Source organism: Protopterus annectens, chromosome 2.part0 (assembly GCF_019279795.1).
Source record: "Protopterus annectens isolate FY-2018-M chromosome 2.part0, PAN1.0, whole genome shotgun sequence".
In the NCBI taxonomy this organism is placed as follows: domain Eukaryota; kingdom Metazoa; phylum Chordata; order Ceratodontiformes; family Protopteridae; genus Protopterus; species Protopterus annectens.
In genome coordinates, this window is record NC_056728.1 from 1,585,938,285 (window position 1) to 1,585,955,743 (window position 17,459).

Genomic DNA, 17,459 nt, shown 5'->3' on the forward strand with positions numbered 1-17,459 from the left:
AAACCACAAGTACAATGGCTTTCTCCTTTGTTTTAAAACATAGGATCAAACACTTTCTTGTATATGCTCTTACTTCCATGTCATCAGGTCTCTTTCAAACTGATAGCGCTTACTTAACTACATAAATGCACTTGCTAACTCACATCATAAATCAAAAACTTTTTTATTTTGCATCTTGCTTCTTAATATCAAGTCTCTTTCTGACTAGGAGCGCTTGCTTATATTCGAAGATGTACTGCTGATTCCTGTTATTCTATCCGAGTTTTACTTTGTACAGAGCTCTTTACTCAGTCTTATTAAGAAGCTATCCTAATTGTTTTTTAATGTTATGTAATCCATTGGTTGGCAAATTACACTTCTTCTCCTTTTTCTCCCATACTAATTCCAAACTCTCTGCTAATTCAATACCTTTTCTTCATTTGCTGACAAATTTCTGCTAACAAATATCTTTGATCTCCGTAACACATCATTTCTCCTTTCTAATTGATGTAAATAATGGATGAACAACACTCTTTCTATTCCTTTAGCGCTCTAAATTTCAATATTTTCCAGACTTCTACATGCATAGTGAACTTGATTTCAATTTATTTATAGTTTGGAGTTTACTCTCCTTCCATCATAATATTCAAATCGGGACTAGAACCCATGAACCCTTTGTTTAAGGGTCTAATGCTCTACCAACTGAGCTACTTTGGTAGATGCATAGTTCAACTCCCTCTTAGTTTTCTTTTCTTTCTAAACAAGCTTGAGGAGGACTATAACATATAGGCCAAAAAAATATTATATGCAAACTACACTCTTTTTATCCCTTTGATGCTCTTGGTTTCAATGTTTTCCAAACTTCTTCTTGCACAGTAAACTTATGTTCAACTGTTTTCATTTATGATTAGGGATTTCTTCTCCTTTCACCATGGTGCCCCGACTAGGACTCGAGACCTGGACCCTCTGAATAAGGGTCTGATACTCAACCAACTGAGCTACATTGGCAGATGTATAATTCATTTCCCTCGTAGTTTCCTCTCTTTTAAAACAGGTTTAAGCCGGACTATAGCATTTAGTCCAGGGAATTGGTTGGATCGTAAATTAATTATCCATTGCAACTCAATTTTTTCTGTTCTATTTACTATATCATGTCCTCTTTCCATAGGCTTAATCTGTGCCATAACCATAACCATAAATCTAAAGTTATGCTCTGGATTTTCTTTAATATGTGCATAAACAGCATTAGTCTCTATTTTATTATGAATGTCCCGTATATGTCTTAATACTCGTTCTTTGAATTTTCTGTTAGTCTTACCTATGCAGAATGCTTTACATACCATGCAGCTTGCTACATAGATCACATTCTCACTGTTACAAGTTGCTCTTTCTTGAAAGATGTAAACCTTATTTGTCACTGGATGCTGAAACCTATCTGTGCTCATAATGTACTGACATGCTTTGCATTTTCCACATTTGAATGTTCCTGTTGGCACAGATACATTCTTTGCCTCTTGCCTATCTATGTCACATAGGAGCCTCTTTAAGTTCTTCTTATTTTTATAAGTATAACTAGGATGTTCTCCTACTATGTCTTTTATCTTCTGGTCCGTTGTTAGTATAGGCCAGTATTTCTTAATAGTTTCTCTTATGATAACATTATCTGTACTGTACGTCAAAGGACATCTTACTATTTCCTTTCTTCTATTTGGCTCCTTTTCTTTGCTCTCTTTATCAATTTTAGCTGAATAGTATGGTCTCCCTTTCTTCCTTCGGATAACTCTAAGCTTGTCTTCATCCATTTTTTCTTCCTTATACCCTCTGGCTGTAAAGTTGTTCATTAATCCTTGCATTTCGTCTCGAAATGTATTATCATTGGTATACAATCTGGAGACCCTTTGCACCTGGTTGTCCTTAATATTTTTAAAAATATGGCCCAGATGCATGCTAGATCTATGTAAAAGATGTTTTTTCCAAGTTGTTTTTCTATGCAGGGCTGTTTCCAATCCTTTGATCTCATCCATAATAATATTGACATCCAGAAATTCTATTTTCTTCCGTGACATTTTGATTTCAAACTTTAAGAAATCCGTTGTTGTTAGAAATTGAATGAATTGCTGCAACGAACTTTCATGCCCTCTCCATATAAGGAGAATGTCATCAACAAAGCGTCTATAGAATTGTATATATTGTTGCCAGATATTATTTTCATCTTTGCTCCACTGGCATTCCCATTGGGCTAATACCATATTTGCATAACCATTGGCACATGGAGTGCCCATGGCTACTCCCCATTTCTGCCAATAGACTTCATGCTCATATAGAAATACATTGTTTTGTAATATAATTTCTAGTAGCCCACATATCCTTTCCACATCCTTATTCAGTTGGTTAGCTAGTATAAAGTTTTTGACTGCTTCTATACCATATCCATTGGGTATGCTAGTAAATAAGCTATTCACATCCATTGTTGCCAATACCATATGCCTATAGTTGTCACACTTGTGAGCTTCAGCATACAATTTCTCTAATAATTGCGCTGTATCTTTTAACACTGTAGGTGCTTTCTCTAACAGATTGTTAAGCTCATCTTCTATTTAAATGGAAAGAGGCTCCGTGATCCACCCTCTTCCTGAAACTATAGGTCTTAATGGCGGATCATTTAAATTCTTGTGTACCTTCGGTATGCCTTTTATTTCTGGTATAAGTGGATGCAAGGTTTCAAAAAATGCATACAAATCTTCATCTATTATTCTACACATTAATTTTTCATACAGATCTTCTTTAACTTCCTTTACCAATCTTTCTATTTGTTTAATACCTATCTTAATATATGTAGTTGTATCTCTAAGAAGCTCCTTCATCTTGTTGTCATATTGTTCCTTTTTCATGATGACCAATGCACCTCCTTTGTCAGCTGGTTTTATCACTATTTCTTTGTTAAGTTGCAGTTCTTTCAATGCCTTGTGCTCTCTATAGTTCAAATTGTGGAATTGTTTTCCTTTTCCTTCATCTTTGTGTTGTGCTATTTCATTCTCACAAAGTTTGATGAATGTTTCCACCTGAGGATGATTTATAGGCACAAACGTACTTGGCCTCTTATAGGTTTGTTTTAAATCATCTGAACCCATACTTTGTATATTTTTGGTGCCATATATGTATTTTAACGTTACATTTCTTCCAAATGTTTTTAAATCTATTACCACCTCACTAAGTTGGGACCTAATGGAGGGTATAAAGGTCAGGCCTCTTTGCAGAAGTTGGTTTTGTTCCTCACTCAATACATAGTCGGAAATATTTATTACCAATGACTCGGTATCCTCTTTTCTACTTCTTGTTTGCCTTTCCTCTAGGTTGCCTTTCTCTTTTTCCTTTCCCTGCTTAGGGATCTTGGGGCTCTGTCGTTCTGTTGATGTATAAGAAAAGAGAGTTGTTGAAAAATTGGTGCATATTTTTCTCCCTTTTTAGGTACCGCTCCTAGCTTACTACTTTCTTTATTATTTTCTTTATTAACTATCTCTAGTGTTCTTGATCCCTCCTTCTCTGTTGTAAATACAACTTCTAATTCTTCCATGTCCTCAGTGACTATACTGCCATTCGTTACTACTCCTTCCTCTTTATTATCCCTCCTCTGTCTTGGTGGGGCATGGATTTCTGCTTGCACATGTTGTTTTCTAGATGTTACTTCCGATAAGGACATTTTTCTTCTATTTCCTTTTGTGTCGCTAATTTTAGGTTGATCTTGATTCCTTGCTGTTCTTGGCCATTCAAAGAGCTGGCCTGCCTTAAAGTCATCAAAATCTCTTCTTAGTTTGTTAATTTTTATTATTTTTAGCTTACTGTCATAAATGTCCAATTTGTCTTGGAGGTTCTCCAACCTCATAAGATTTTCTTCAGAGATCTAGTTGTTCCATCTCACTCTGCTTTATTTGTATAAGTTCTGAGATTTCATTTTCCTGCGGCTTAAAGAAATCTATAAGTAATCTAATATAATTAAAGCTGGTTTCTATGTTGATCCGTTGCCATTGTGCTAAGAGCTCCGGAGAAATGTTTCCATAACTTGGCATACATCTGACCCTTAGTCCTCTAGGTATCAGGTTATGGTGTAGGCACGCTTTTTGATTGATATGTAGATGCTTTTGGTGTGTGGACCAGGTGCCCTGAATGCCTCTTCCTGCCATGTGTGCCCCCCCCAGGCATAATCTGATGCATCCGTTGTTAGGCTCTGCCTGGCTGGGGGTTGTGAGAATGGCTGTCCCTTGTTTTGGTGACAAGCCTTTGCCCACCATCGAAATTCCTGTTGCAGGCAGGGAATTAGAGTAATCATTGTTTCAAGGCTGTGGCAATGTTGTGTCCAGACACTTTTTAGGTACCATTGAATTTTCCTCATATGCAGTCTTGCATATGGAATTAGTAAAATGCAGTATGCCATGAAGCCCAAAGCATGCAGAATTTTTCTTGCAGATAACTGGGCCTTTGTTGCCATTTCCTTGAAATAGGTAGTCAGTTGCCTTTGTTTGTCTGGAGTGAGATAAGCCATCTGGGCAGTTGTACTTAAGCTTGCACCCTGGAATATTATCTCTTGAGAGGATACTAGTTTTGATTTCTTTTTGTTGACCGTGTACCCTAGGCCTGTTAAAAGTCTTATCAAAAAAGCCAGATGCTGTAGTAGAATGTCCTTGTTCTCTGCTTGTATGAGGCAGTCGTCCAAGTAAGGATATATTCGTATTCCTCTTTGTCTGCAGTAAGCAATTACTGGTGCCAGGCACTTTGTGAAGACCCTGGGTGCAGTAGATAAGCCAAAGGGCAGTGCAGAGAATTGGTAATGCTTTGAGCTAGCCTTGAATCTGAGGTATCTTCTGCATGACTGTCTGATTGGGACATGCAGGTATGCCTCTTTTAGGTCTAAAGTCACGAGCCAAGCCTTGCTGCCCAGCATGGGCAGAAGCTGCTGTAAGGTCAACATCTTGAATTTTGGTATATTCAGGAAAGTGTTTAGAATAGATAGGTCCAGTATTGGTCTCCATGCTTTGTCCTTTCTGGGTACCAAGAACAGTCTTGAGTAAAATCCTTGTCCCTGCTCTTGCTGTGGTACTTGGTGAATTGCTCTCATGTCCATGAGAGCTGCGACTTGTTTTTGAGCGTCTGCCCATTGATTTTTTTGGCAGGTCTGGCCAACCGTTTGCCCTTAGCAGGGTATGGAAATGAAACTTGTAGCCTTGTGACACTATGTCTAGAACCCATTTGTCCTGGGTTATAATGTGCCAATTTTGAGAAAAAAGTGCTAGTTTTCCCCCTAAGGTTGCTGCCAGAAGATAAGTGCTTGGCGCAGGCAGGGGGAAGTCATTGGGACTGTTTCCTGTATGATTGTGATTTGTCCTCTACACCTTTGGAGATAGAAGCACTCCACTGCTTAGACCTGTAGGATCCTTGCGGCTGTGATCTGCCTCTAGGGCGTCTGGATCTGCCCCTTTGAGGTCTGTCTGAGACTGGAAAGGACCAATTCTTTGTAGGCCAGTGTCTACTAAATCTAGGTGGCTGTACTTGTAAGAAATCCTTGACCATTTGCATAGATTTAGCTTTGTCCTCCATTTTCTTTAACACCTCTTTTGCCTTAACACCAAACAAGATATCATGTTGTAAAGGATCATCTAATAATTTTGCTTTAACATGGTCAGGCAGATTTTGTTCCTTTAACCAAGCATGCCTCCTAATGACAGAACCCGTAATAGCGGCCCTGCAGGAGGCCGCCAGAGAATCAAACCCACATTGCAAAGTATGCTTTCCAACTTGTTCAGCTGCATGCAATAAATCCTGCATTTCTTTGTTTTCTGCACATTCAGAATTTGCCATCATTTTCTGTTTAAGCAGTGTCATGATATATTGCTGATATTTGAGCATATGAAACTGGCAATTTAAGGCCCTAATAGACAAAGTAGCAGATGTGTAAATCTTTTTTCCCCATCTATCCAGGGCCCGAGAATCCCTGTCAGAGGGGGTAGGATTTTTTGCAGTAGAAGCCTTGACCCCTTTTGGACCCTGAGAAATAGTTTCTGGGTCTGTAGTAGGGTTTTTGAAAAGGAATTTATGAGAGTCAGGGACCCTGTAGTATCTGTCCGGCTTAACAGGAGCTGGAGGTAAAGAGTCAGGGGTCAGACTAGACTCCGAGAACACATCATCTACAATGTCCAACACAGGTGGAATAGCTAGAGGCCTGTGTTGAGGTAGTAAAAGGAAGTCTCTGAGTCTTTTCTTAGATTCTGAAAAATCTTGGCTCTCCCAGTGGAAGTGCTCCCTCATGGTATGCAAGGTTTCCCCAAAAGAGTAGTCCTCAGGAGAAGAAGCTGAAGGAATTGATTCTTCAGCATCAGAATCCTCATGGGGGGAAGAGAATATTCCTGATCAGAAGAAGAATCAGAGGAAATGGAAATGATCTGAAGATTCATAGTCTGTCTCTTGCCTAGGCCTCTTATCAGGAGGGGGATGGGAACCCCTGATCAAGGTAATTAAGTCTTCGGCCATTTTGAGCATCTGTTTTTTGGGCATGGAGGCCTGTCCTTGTGACTGGTGAACTTGTTTCTTTGCCTTTAAAGGTGTTTTAGTCTTCGTCTTTGAAGTCGGTTTAATATATAATTGTTTAGGTCTGAATACACCCTCAGAAGCCGATGCCTGCTCAGCGGCTCTGGATCCATCTGAGGGAATAATCTCCAAGGCTCCAATACCTTGAGTTTCCTGCGGCCTGGCCGACTCCACGTGGGAGTCAGTAGCGGCCTGCGACTCTAAAGTAGCGGGTGTCAGGGGCTGCGAAAGCGTCTCACTGAGAACTGGCGACTTGCTTAGGAGAAGCTTCGTCGTCGGTTTTTGACCTCGGTTACCTGTCCTTTTCTTTTTTTTTTTGCATTTTTTGTGAACTCCGGTAGTCGGATGGCTATCCGACGACATTGTATAATTAAGTCTTCGCCCAAAATAGCTTAATGCAAAATCGTACCGACGCTTAATAGTGCGTTGGTTAAATCTAGCACAAAACCGACAACTAGCAACATCGTGGTCAACACCTAGGCAAGGAATACAGTAAGAATGAAAGTCCTTATGAGGTATTTGCTTCCCACAAGGAATACAATTATTAACTTTTTCTGACATCAGTCTGGAGCAAGAAAAAAGTTTCCCCAACGGGGTACTTAGCTTTTAATTAAGACTTCGGATCTGAAATTCGAACACGAAAATCTCAGCAGTCGGCCGACCGGCACTTGTGAACTGCTTCTGCTTCGGGCACCGCGCGGCAAGAAAGACTAAATAAAATGGCGTCAGCTGCATCTTTTATACCCCTGACATTAGGGAAGAGACGACAGCAACTGACACAGGACCCAAGACTTTGGAATTCAGGCCGACAGAGGGCAACCTGTCAGCAGGATAACCCAAATGTAATGACTGCAACAGTGAAACACGAAGAACATCAACATATTCTCAAAGCCACAGTGATTCTGAAAAGTAATACTGCGGCACAGTAAAATTCAAAATTATTTATTTTGCATTAGTGTAATTTTCAGCTTATCTGGGGCACTGAAGAGTTTAAGAAGTCTTTGCCCAATTCAGTAGCCTTTCAAAACCAAAAAAGCCTTTTAGCTGCTAGAAGGCTTACATTTATTACCACATTCCTTAAAGATATAAGGATTCAAGAAAAGACTGAATGCTGCTGTTTCAAGAGTTGGTTTTATCTTTTAATGTAGCAGGGTGATGCACTAAATTAATGTTTAACATCATCTTATTTTTGTGAACTGTCATCTTTTTTCTTAAGTATTATCTCTGTTATTTGCCTTTTAGAGATGGAAAGTCTCAGCAGCCTCTGTCCATTTCAGTTACCTTGCAGAGAGCTGGTTGTAAAGCAAGAGGATCCCATGGCTGCCTAACAAACTTGCACATCATGCAATACAAAAGGTATACTTAGCTAGATGTGTGAGGCAGAGGGCTAGGTTTCTGTTTAATGTTCCACTTAATGTATTGCTAAGTCAAATCACTGACAACTACAATTAATGTAACTATCTGTGATTATGTTGTCAGTCTGTACATCTGTTAACTGCTCACTAGGCATAAGTACCTCTTTTCAGGGGCAATGCAGGAGCATCATCTAATGAAGGGACTTTTCAGAGTCGCACAGTACACAAAAGGAGACTGAGGTAATCAAACCCAAGACAACTACATGTAGCCTGTAAGCACCTCATAACCTTAGTCCTATTGGCTAAATTGGCAGACAGCTGGCAAAGTTTATGTTTAGAAATTCTAATCACATATCCAAGAGATATACTAACTCCATGATTTCAAGTAATCTGGCCTGTATAGCTTTTGAAAACACTTTTACATGTATGTTTTCTTCTCCTCTGCTATGAAACATTTTAACACAAGCACTCAAACTGCAAATGCTCAGTCATACAAGTGTGAAGAATGACTAACATCAATTAAAAAAAAAAAAAATCAAAGAAAGTGATCTTTTCCAGGGGCAAGCCCCTCCCCACCCACAAACTTACAAATACCATCTCCACAGTTGCACAACCTTGGTAAAAGACAAAGTCCCCAAAAGACAGGACAGCAGTGTTGATCAATCCTCTTTGTTACTCTTATATGGCCAAACATGTTAAGATATCTCAAGTAGTCAAGCACATATATGGAAGCTATTTTATTGATTTTTACTAGTTTCCCAACCTCCATTTACCTTTAGGCAAACCCACAATGCTTGCTAACAATTACTGCATCCATTATGCCTTCAACATATATCCCCTCATGTTGTCAAGAACAGGAACAGGATGTTAAGTGGCTAAAGCCATCAACTATGAGACAGCTGAATCATTTTACAGTATTATGCTAACAATCCCTATGGCCAAACCTCTCAACTTCCAAACACAAGAAATCTGGACAAAGGCTTAAATAATGGGGGGATAAAGACTCAAAAATAGGGACAGGTTTTAAATATCGCTCTTACAAATTTAGAATGTTGTTAGTGTAACAAAAGGAGATACTGCCAGCCCAGCTATCTGGAATTTTGTAAATAATTATATGTCATTTTTGAATATTAACATGATTTATATATAAGTGTAACAAAAGGGAGATACAGCTAGCACAGTTATATGGAATTTTGTAAATGGTTATTTGTCATTTGTGAATATCAACATGATTCATATGCTTGTGTTACAACTGTATTAGAACTATATGTCATATTATACAGATGTGTGCTGAAGAGATATTTTGTAAAGTACTGAGCATAAATGTATATGCACTATTGTAACTGTTTAGATGTATATATTTTAACAGGGGAGACAAACACAGGGGACTGACTTGCAAAATTTCAGAAGAATAGTTGAAAATAAGTTACTTTATGGCTGGGCCATAAACAAGAGATGCTATCTTTCAGTTTCAGTGCAAAAGGAGACAATGTCTAGAACTAGAAGTTTTTGTATTGTCTTTAAATGTGGAGGAATGTAAATTATTTTACGACTTCCACCATTTGCCAAAAGATCTGAAGTGTATGTATTTTCACAGGTAGATGCTAAATGCTACCAGCTGCAATGGGGGTTTTCACCTGGGATAGTCATATGACAAGAAGTGATGTTATGCTGCAAGTTACCCCAGTAGTAATATTTGAAATATTATTTTAAGAACTCTATGAGAGAGAGGCTGAGCATTTTGTAATTTGTCTTTGACCTAACAAGCACATCCACTCACCACAGCTGCCTGTTTTTGCTCTGCACATAAGTTAACTACGGTACAATAATTTCTCTTAGATACAGTCAGAAATACAGTGAAGTATAGCTTAGATGTTTTATTTATTTATTTGAGACTGTCCTGCAATGTTGTTTTAAATATTTCCCGTGATTTTGAACTCTGATGTAACTGTGATTGTTTATGGAGTATTTTCTTGTTCTTTTCTTGTTTATTATTAAATATATTTAAACATTTCATTGTGGCTGATATTTGAGAGACATATTTAAGTTCTGACAGTATTTGCATACTTATTTGGTGACACTGGCAGCCACTCCTAATAGCCTTGATCTTGGTCAAACTACCATTTGGATTAATTGTAATATTACACAGTAAGATTGGACACCCTTTGTTAAGGGCCTTAAAGTAGCTGATAAAGAATTGGCTGGTGGCAGTAATAACTACCTTATAGTATGGGCAAAAGGGGGCATATCTAGTAAATGGTGTGTCTGTGTGTTTGTGTATAAATCAAACCTCAAAGTGTGAGTGTGTCAGCTACTTGGGCAGGGACACGAAGCACTGGTTGGACACAGAGGGTGCTGGAAGTCTTGGCTTGGCCAGTCAGCTGAGAGATCAACTCTATAGCTGCGCCAGTAGGGAGTCTTATTGGGGATCTGGAAAAAGAGGAGGAAACAGCCCCAGACTGACTGTGGTCTCTGTGTGCTCTTAAGGGAAACTGCACTTTACTGTGTTAGTATTAGTTATCCTCCCAAAGTACAGCCCCCACTCGTGCTAGTGGTGAGGACTGAGGCTCCTTGATTACTGGGCCAGTGTTGGGGTGTCACAGTTTGAAGAAAAGGTTTGTGTTAGCTTGTATTTTCTGAATGATATGAAGTCTGAAACTCAATGTATGTCATTATTTAGTGACTTCAATCCTCTGTAGTTTGCTAGAAAATCACAACTTTTAAGAGGAGTAGACCAAAAATATGAGGCAAAAATCTGGAATTTCAGTGGAAATCTGGACAGTTGAGAGGTATGCCTACAACCTTGCATGCAATGTATGATGTGAAGAAGGCTTGTAAAGCCTTCTAAATACAAAAAAGTTCCTCACACCCTGTATCACATGCTTGTTCCTCGATTTCTATTTGGTGGCAGTCAAGCAGCAAATTCACCTCACACTGCTTGCCATGGGGAAAGTGGGTCGCCCATTCAAATTAGTGGGTTCACTAGTCTGTATTTAAAGGAAAACTGATTAGTGGAGACAATCCATATCTGTTGACAGTTAATCAAATAAGTGAAACGGCATATCAGGATGTATGTCACAATACATCAAGAAGCTTCCATCAAAGATGTTACCTAAGACAAGACACCACTCACCTAGTTGTGATGCATGCAGCATACAGAACATGGGTTTACATCATCTAAAATATCTAGGAGATGTACAAACTATAATGTAAAGCAGAACACAGCAGACACAATTCAATAAGAAATCAGCTGGGGATCATACCACAGAAAAAGGTTTTGAAGAATGGAGTGAGATCAATAACTAGCTGATTTAGACTTCCAAGATGGCTGCACATTGAGTAACAGCTTGTTTCTAGCTCTCCCAGTGTGAAAATAGAAACTCATCAGAGAAGGCCAGTAGACTTGTGTTTATGGGTAAATTTCAGTAAATAGCTAGTAAATGCACTGCCTGGATGCCAGGAATAAAAAAACACAGAAGATGTGGAAAAAAATCAACTACAAAAAGTGAGGAAGAAACACTGACTGGAGAAAGTTCTGTAGCTGTTCAGCAAAAAACAAGGAAAACATCAGACATGACTTTCAGTAACTGACTGGAAGATACAAGACAACTGCATACAGACCTGGTTAAAATAAACAAAACACTGATTGAGTATATCAACATAAACAACAAAAGGCTGGAAAAAATGGATGAAGCATTAAACAGATATTCAGATGAGATGATAAAGCTGCAAAAATCAGAGGTCGAAATTAAGAAAAGGCTGGCTGAATATGAAACTGCTCAGGAAGAGATGTTTTTTTTAAAAAAATCAGAATTAGAGGACAGAGTACATACAGAAAACCTGAGATTTTCAGCTATACCAGAGAAGCTGGAAGGAATAGACTACATTAAATGTATGAAAGCACAAATAAGCAACTGGACTGGTATTCCACAGCAGGAGTTGTTCGTTAAAATGGACATCATGTGTATACTCCAAACCTAGCTACAGGAAAGCAATCTAGACCTTTAATAGTAAAGATGCCATCCTACCAGCAGAAGGAGTTGATTCTATCAAAAATGGCAGAAGGAAAAAATACTAAAAGTGCAAGACAGCAGAGTGTTTGTGGAGAAAGATTACTCATTGTACATCAGGCAGAAGATGAGTTAATTCATTCCACTATTCAGGGAATGTCGAGATGCAGGTATGAGATTCAAACTGCTGTATCCAGCTGTCTTTAAGTTATTCTTCCCTGGAGGAACAAAATCATTTTTTGATGAGGTGCATGCTAGGGAGGAAATACAAAAGTTTGTCCAACAGAAAATGAGCTGTGAAACAAAAGGGGATTCTGCTTCTTGCTCTCTTGGTAATAAAGACCACAGGGAAACTGTACCTGTGAAACCTTTTCCAGTATTTCAACGGAAAATGTTGGAGAGAAGGAAGGGAGCATGAGAGTTGAGTAGAAGAATTGAGAGTATGCTGAAAATGAGGCAGAGACAGGATTTAAGAATGGGGAAGAACATTAATAAAACCAGTAACTTACAGTGGGATTACAATGCAATAATAATATTTGTGAAATATGACAAAACAAGAAAATATGGAAATATTGGACATTTTCAAAATTTCTTGGACTTGTGGGGGAGCTCTAAAGTACATGCCCTACTTCATGTCATTAAAGTTTGGAAAAATGTTTTGGGGAGGGGAGAAAGCTAACTGTAAATAAAGAAAACAATTTATTTTCTTAATAGTACTGTATTTGTGGTGTATGGTTTTCTGTGCAGGCTATTTTTAAGCGTAAAAGGGATTGTACACATGTGGTGTTGTTTTTTTTTTCTTTTTCTCCTCTTCTCTCTTTCTTCTTGTACAGTTTTGAGAAATACAGGCAATGCAATATTTAAAAAAACAGCCAGGTTAAAAAGGCATGACAAAGTTAAAATTAATGTGTTTTTTCTCATTCTTGCATAGGGAAATGACTGGATTAAGGATTTTAGACTGATTAGTTTTAAAACAGAGAGCAAGTAAATGAAAAAGAATATTGAACATTATGAGGCCTTTTTTCTAGCAAATGTATTGATACTTAGTAGCAATTATGCAGCTGGTCTTCATTATTTCAGAGAAACAATTTGATTAAAGAATTTATCATGTCTCCATGAAGACAATCTGATAAAGGGAAACTGGAGACAGTCTGGTGGAAGGGGATTGGCTGAGGGGAAAATGTAAAGAGAAATTGGCTAGGACATAATGTTCTCTGAAAGCAATCAGTGATTTTCCCTGCTGGGACAGCTCTAGAGATGAGACAAAACAAATAAGAAGTGAAGTAAAGTTTTCTCAGTTTTTTTTAAATGCAATGGAGATACTGATATAAAGAGATGCTATTGTTTTTTATTTTTCTCCCTTCTTCTCTCTTTTTCTTTGTTCAGTTTTAAGAAATGAAGGCATTGCAATGTAACAAAAAAAAAAGAGGAAAAGGGGGAGAGAGGAAGGGTCTGGTTAAGAGAGTATGACAAAAGAAAAATCAGTGTGCTTTTTCACATGCTTGCATAGAGAAACAACTGGGCTAAGACCCTAGGCGTTATCCAGTAACAAGTTTATTATAAAGTATGTACATGTAAAAGAATATTGATTATTATAAGGATTTTTTCTGGTAAACAAGGTATCCTTAGCAGTTTTGTGTCTGGTTTGCATGTTACTAGAAAACAATTTGATAAAGAGAAATGGCTTAGAGAAAGTTTTTCCTCAGCTGGGACAGCTATAAAGATAGACAAAATCAAATAGCACCTACTAATAGCACAGGCTGTACCATGCATCTTATCATGACTAACCTTTCTTTGTGGTTAACTCTAGCCTGTCTTTGTGGCTATCAACTTAGAACTTTTGTTCTTATTAGGAAACAAAAAGTCATAGTGTTGTGTTACTATTAAGTTGATAGATTTTAGGGGGGGGGGGGGTTGTTTGTTCTTTTTGAGGGTTTTCCAAAAAAACAAAAAGTTATGCAAGATGTGGCATACACTCAAATGAATGTGACAAGAAACAACTGTGTAAAAGACCAACCTGCCTAACAGTATATGCATGTAACATAACAGCTGGAACTATATTTAACAAAAAAGCAGTTATACATAAAAGGTGGTAATAATATCTATATAAGAAAATTATGCTTTCTGTAATGTATTTCAGTCTGAATGGTCTTACAGATAAATATAAAAAATAAAGAGTAGTTAACTATATTAAAAATGCAGAGTGCAAATTGCTATGCTACAGGAGACGCACCTGGAAAGAACTGAACACGTGAATTCTATAAAGAAAGGTTTTCAGGATGGTTATTCAGCGGAATATCTGGGGCAAAGGAAAAGAGGAGTACTTATATTAACTCATTCACTCCAATGCAGCTCAGGAAGTTTGCACAGTAACTTCCAATGGGTGGAGTATAAGCTTTTTGACAGAATCAAATTATGTTTTCACCTTTCAAACAAATGTTCATATCTCTGGAACCATAGTGGTTATGAAAGAAGTATAAATGGCAAACTCTTCAGCACAAACTAGTTTTTACAATGGTGGTATTCTTTAGGTTCTAGGTCTTAAACTGGATTTTATGTCACAGTAAACACAGTAACTATTACATTTGTAGTGTAGTGTCAGCAGCATTTTATTCATTTAGATGACAGCTTTCATATTACGCTAATGAGGTTTGTCTGTGTTACTTGCTGAGATATTTAGACAAATGTGAAAATTATATCTATATAAATTAATATCATAAAAATAATCATCAAAGCCTATTTACCTACACTATACAGAGGTCACATATTAATGCAGTTGAGTTTGCCACTGTGTAAGCTTTAAGATAAAATATTTTAAAACCTTATACATAGTATGGTTTTGGAATTATTGATGCAAATATGAACAGGCAATATTTGACACCTACAGGCGTCAGTAGGAGTTAACTGTAGATGTACTTGGAGGTGCCACTTGGATGTAATGAGTTAATTGCAAGAGGAGCTCCAATAGTGATAGAAGAGGGAAAAAAGATAATAATGGAAGATATATAATACTAAGGGGCTACTGGCATGGGAGGAGGATTACACTGGCATACATTTACATTTCACCTAAAACTGCTATATGGAGCTTAAGAAAATTCTGGGAAAAACAATCAGCTTTCAGCAAGGAATATTACTTGTAGGCAGGGACTGGAATTTGGTTTTGCAATAGTGAAGATGTGTCTGGAGGGCCTAGAAGGGAAAATATAACAAAGTAGGGTAGATTTTTGAAGAAATGTATGAAAATGTTTGGTACTAGGAGTTTGGAGTGAATTTGCATATTATTCTCCAAGATACAAAAAACTGTGCTAGGCTAGATAGACTTTATATTTCACAGGAACATGTCCATTTAACTTAAGGTCTTGAAACACACCCAATAACTATTTCAGATCATGCACCAATAATCACTAAAATAAAAATGCAAGGTAATGAAATAAAAATGAACCACTGGTGCTTTCCCACCTATCTGTTGAAAAGAAAGGAATTTAAGGAATGGATTTTGGAATCAATTCTACTAGAGAAGACAGAAGTTTCTTCTGAAAATACAGCTCGGGAGTGAGATAAAATTAAAGTGGAATTTAAAACTAGGGTGGAAATAAAGGAAAGGGAAATATGGTCAAGAAGTAACAAGATTTATTTAGAGGGACTGACAAATGTTAAAGTATTGCAAAATAGGGGGAATCTCTCAGAACAAGAAAACAAGCAACTGTAGAATGCTAAACAGAAAATAAGGGATTACCTCGATAATATGCATGAGCTTAGAAAGATTGCTGTTAAGCAACTTTTTTTGATAATAATTTTAGAGCACAAAAACATTTAGCACAACTCAGGCAGCAGAAAGTGGAAAGGGCTATCACCAAGCTTAGGGAGCCTATAACAAAGAAGATAACAAAAAATCCTGTAGAAGTATTAGAAATATTTTGGAAATTTTATGAAAGTTTGTATAAAGCAGACAAATATGGAAATCAAGAAAAGGTAGACATGGAAATGTTTATGGAAGAATTAAATGTGCCAAGGTTAGAGGTAGATGACCCTCAATTACTAACAGGATAGGAAGAGATGAGATAAAAATGGCTATGTATAACCAATCTGCAGGAAATTTCCCATGAATAGATGGTATTCCTGTGGAAGTCTGGAAGCTAGGAAGGAAATAACTGATAAAGATCTGGAAGGTTTTGTTTAACAGTGTTTTAAATAGGAGGAGAAGTCCCAACATCCTGGAAGAAAGCGGTGGTAATGGTAATACCTAAAGAGGGTAAAGATCCATTGTATCCAGCTTCATACATACCCATTTCAATACTAAACCATGATTATAAAGTGTTTATGTCTATAATTGCAGAAAGAATGGCAAAAGTGATACCAAAATTGATAAATATACATCAGTGTGGTTTTGAAGAGTGAAGGCAAACATTTGACAATATTAATAGAACATTGCTGATCCACAAGGAAGCAGAATGTAAGAAAATACCACTATTATTGGTGGGTCTTGATGCAGAGAAAGCATGTGACAGAGTAGGTTGGGACTTCATGAGCAGGGCAATGAAAGCATTTGCTTTCCCTGATACAATTATAAGGTTGATTAGGAGTATATATGGGGGATTGGAGGTGAAAATTAAAGTGGGTGGGGTCCTGATAACTTAAGCTTTTATAGAGGAACCAAGCAGGGATGTCTGCTTTCCCCCTTTTTGTTTGCATTATATTTAGAAGCATTGGCAAAAAAGGAACTCCGAAATTCAAGGATATAAGTGGTATGGTAGTCAGGAAAAGCTGGCTCTGTTTGCAGATGCTATTATTTTATACATGACAAAACCAGAAAGGGACATTACACTGTTGTGGAATATTTTAAGACTGTTTCAAATCTTCTCTGGATACAAAATTAATGAAGCTACAACAAAGGCAATAGCGGTAAATATGTACCCACACATGAACTGGTCCAACAATATCCATATTTATGGGATATGATAAAATGAAGTATTTAGGAGTATGGATTTGAAATGACACTGTTGTGGAAGCTAAGGATATGTGGGAAGAGACTAAATAGAAGCTAATGCAAAAATCGAGAGAATGGAAGCTTTGTTATATGGATATGGATATGGATACTAAGATACAAGCAATTAAAATGTTTTTAGTTCCTTTAGTCTTTTACACAGTTTAGGCATATTTCTTTATCAACTAGAGGTGAAGTTGTGGATAGCAATTAAAAAAGAGTTGAAGGATTTTATCTGGGAAGGGAAGGCAGCAAGAGTCAAGTGGGATAAGCTGATTCTTTCAATAGAACAAGGCAGACCAGGATTACCCGATTTCAGGGGGTATTTTAGAGCAACACAGTTAAGGCTCTTATACATAACACAAGCAAAAAAAACATAATTTAAAGTGGAAAGGAATGATGATGGAATGATGATGAAATGGAGGGAAGCTCAAAAAAATAAGGAGAGATTGGGATTTTGGATGAAGACTATTAAGGAAAACAACAAAAATCATAAACTGTCTTTCGGCTTTTCCCAGTTAGGGGTCGCCACAGCAGAACTCCGGTCCGTTA

The 17,459-nt window shown here is 37.5% G+C and overlaps 1 protein-coding gene across 5 annotated transcripts in view; it reads right to left on the minus strand.

The window, feature by feature from the left end:
• LOC122793545 (ATPase family protein 2 homolog) overlaps positions 1-17,459 on the minus strand; it is a 1,053,089-nt gene that overhangs the window by 744,182 nt on the left and 291,448 nt on the right. The window lies entirely within an intron of this gene.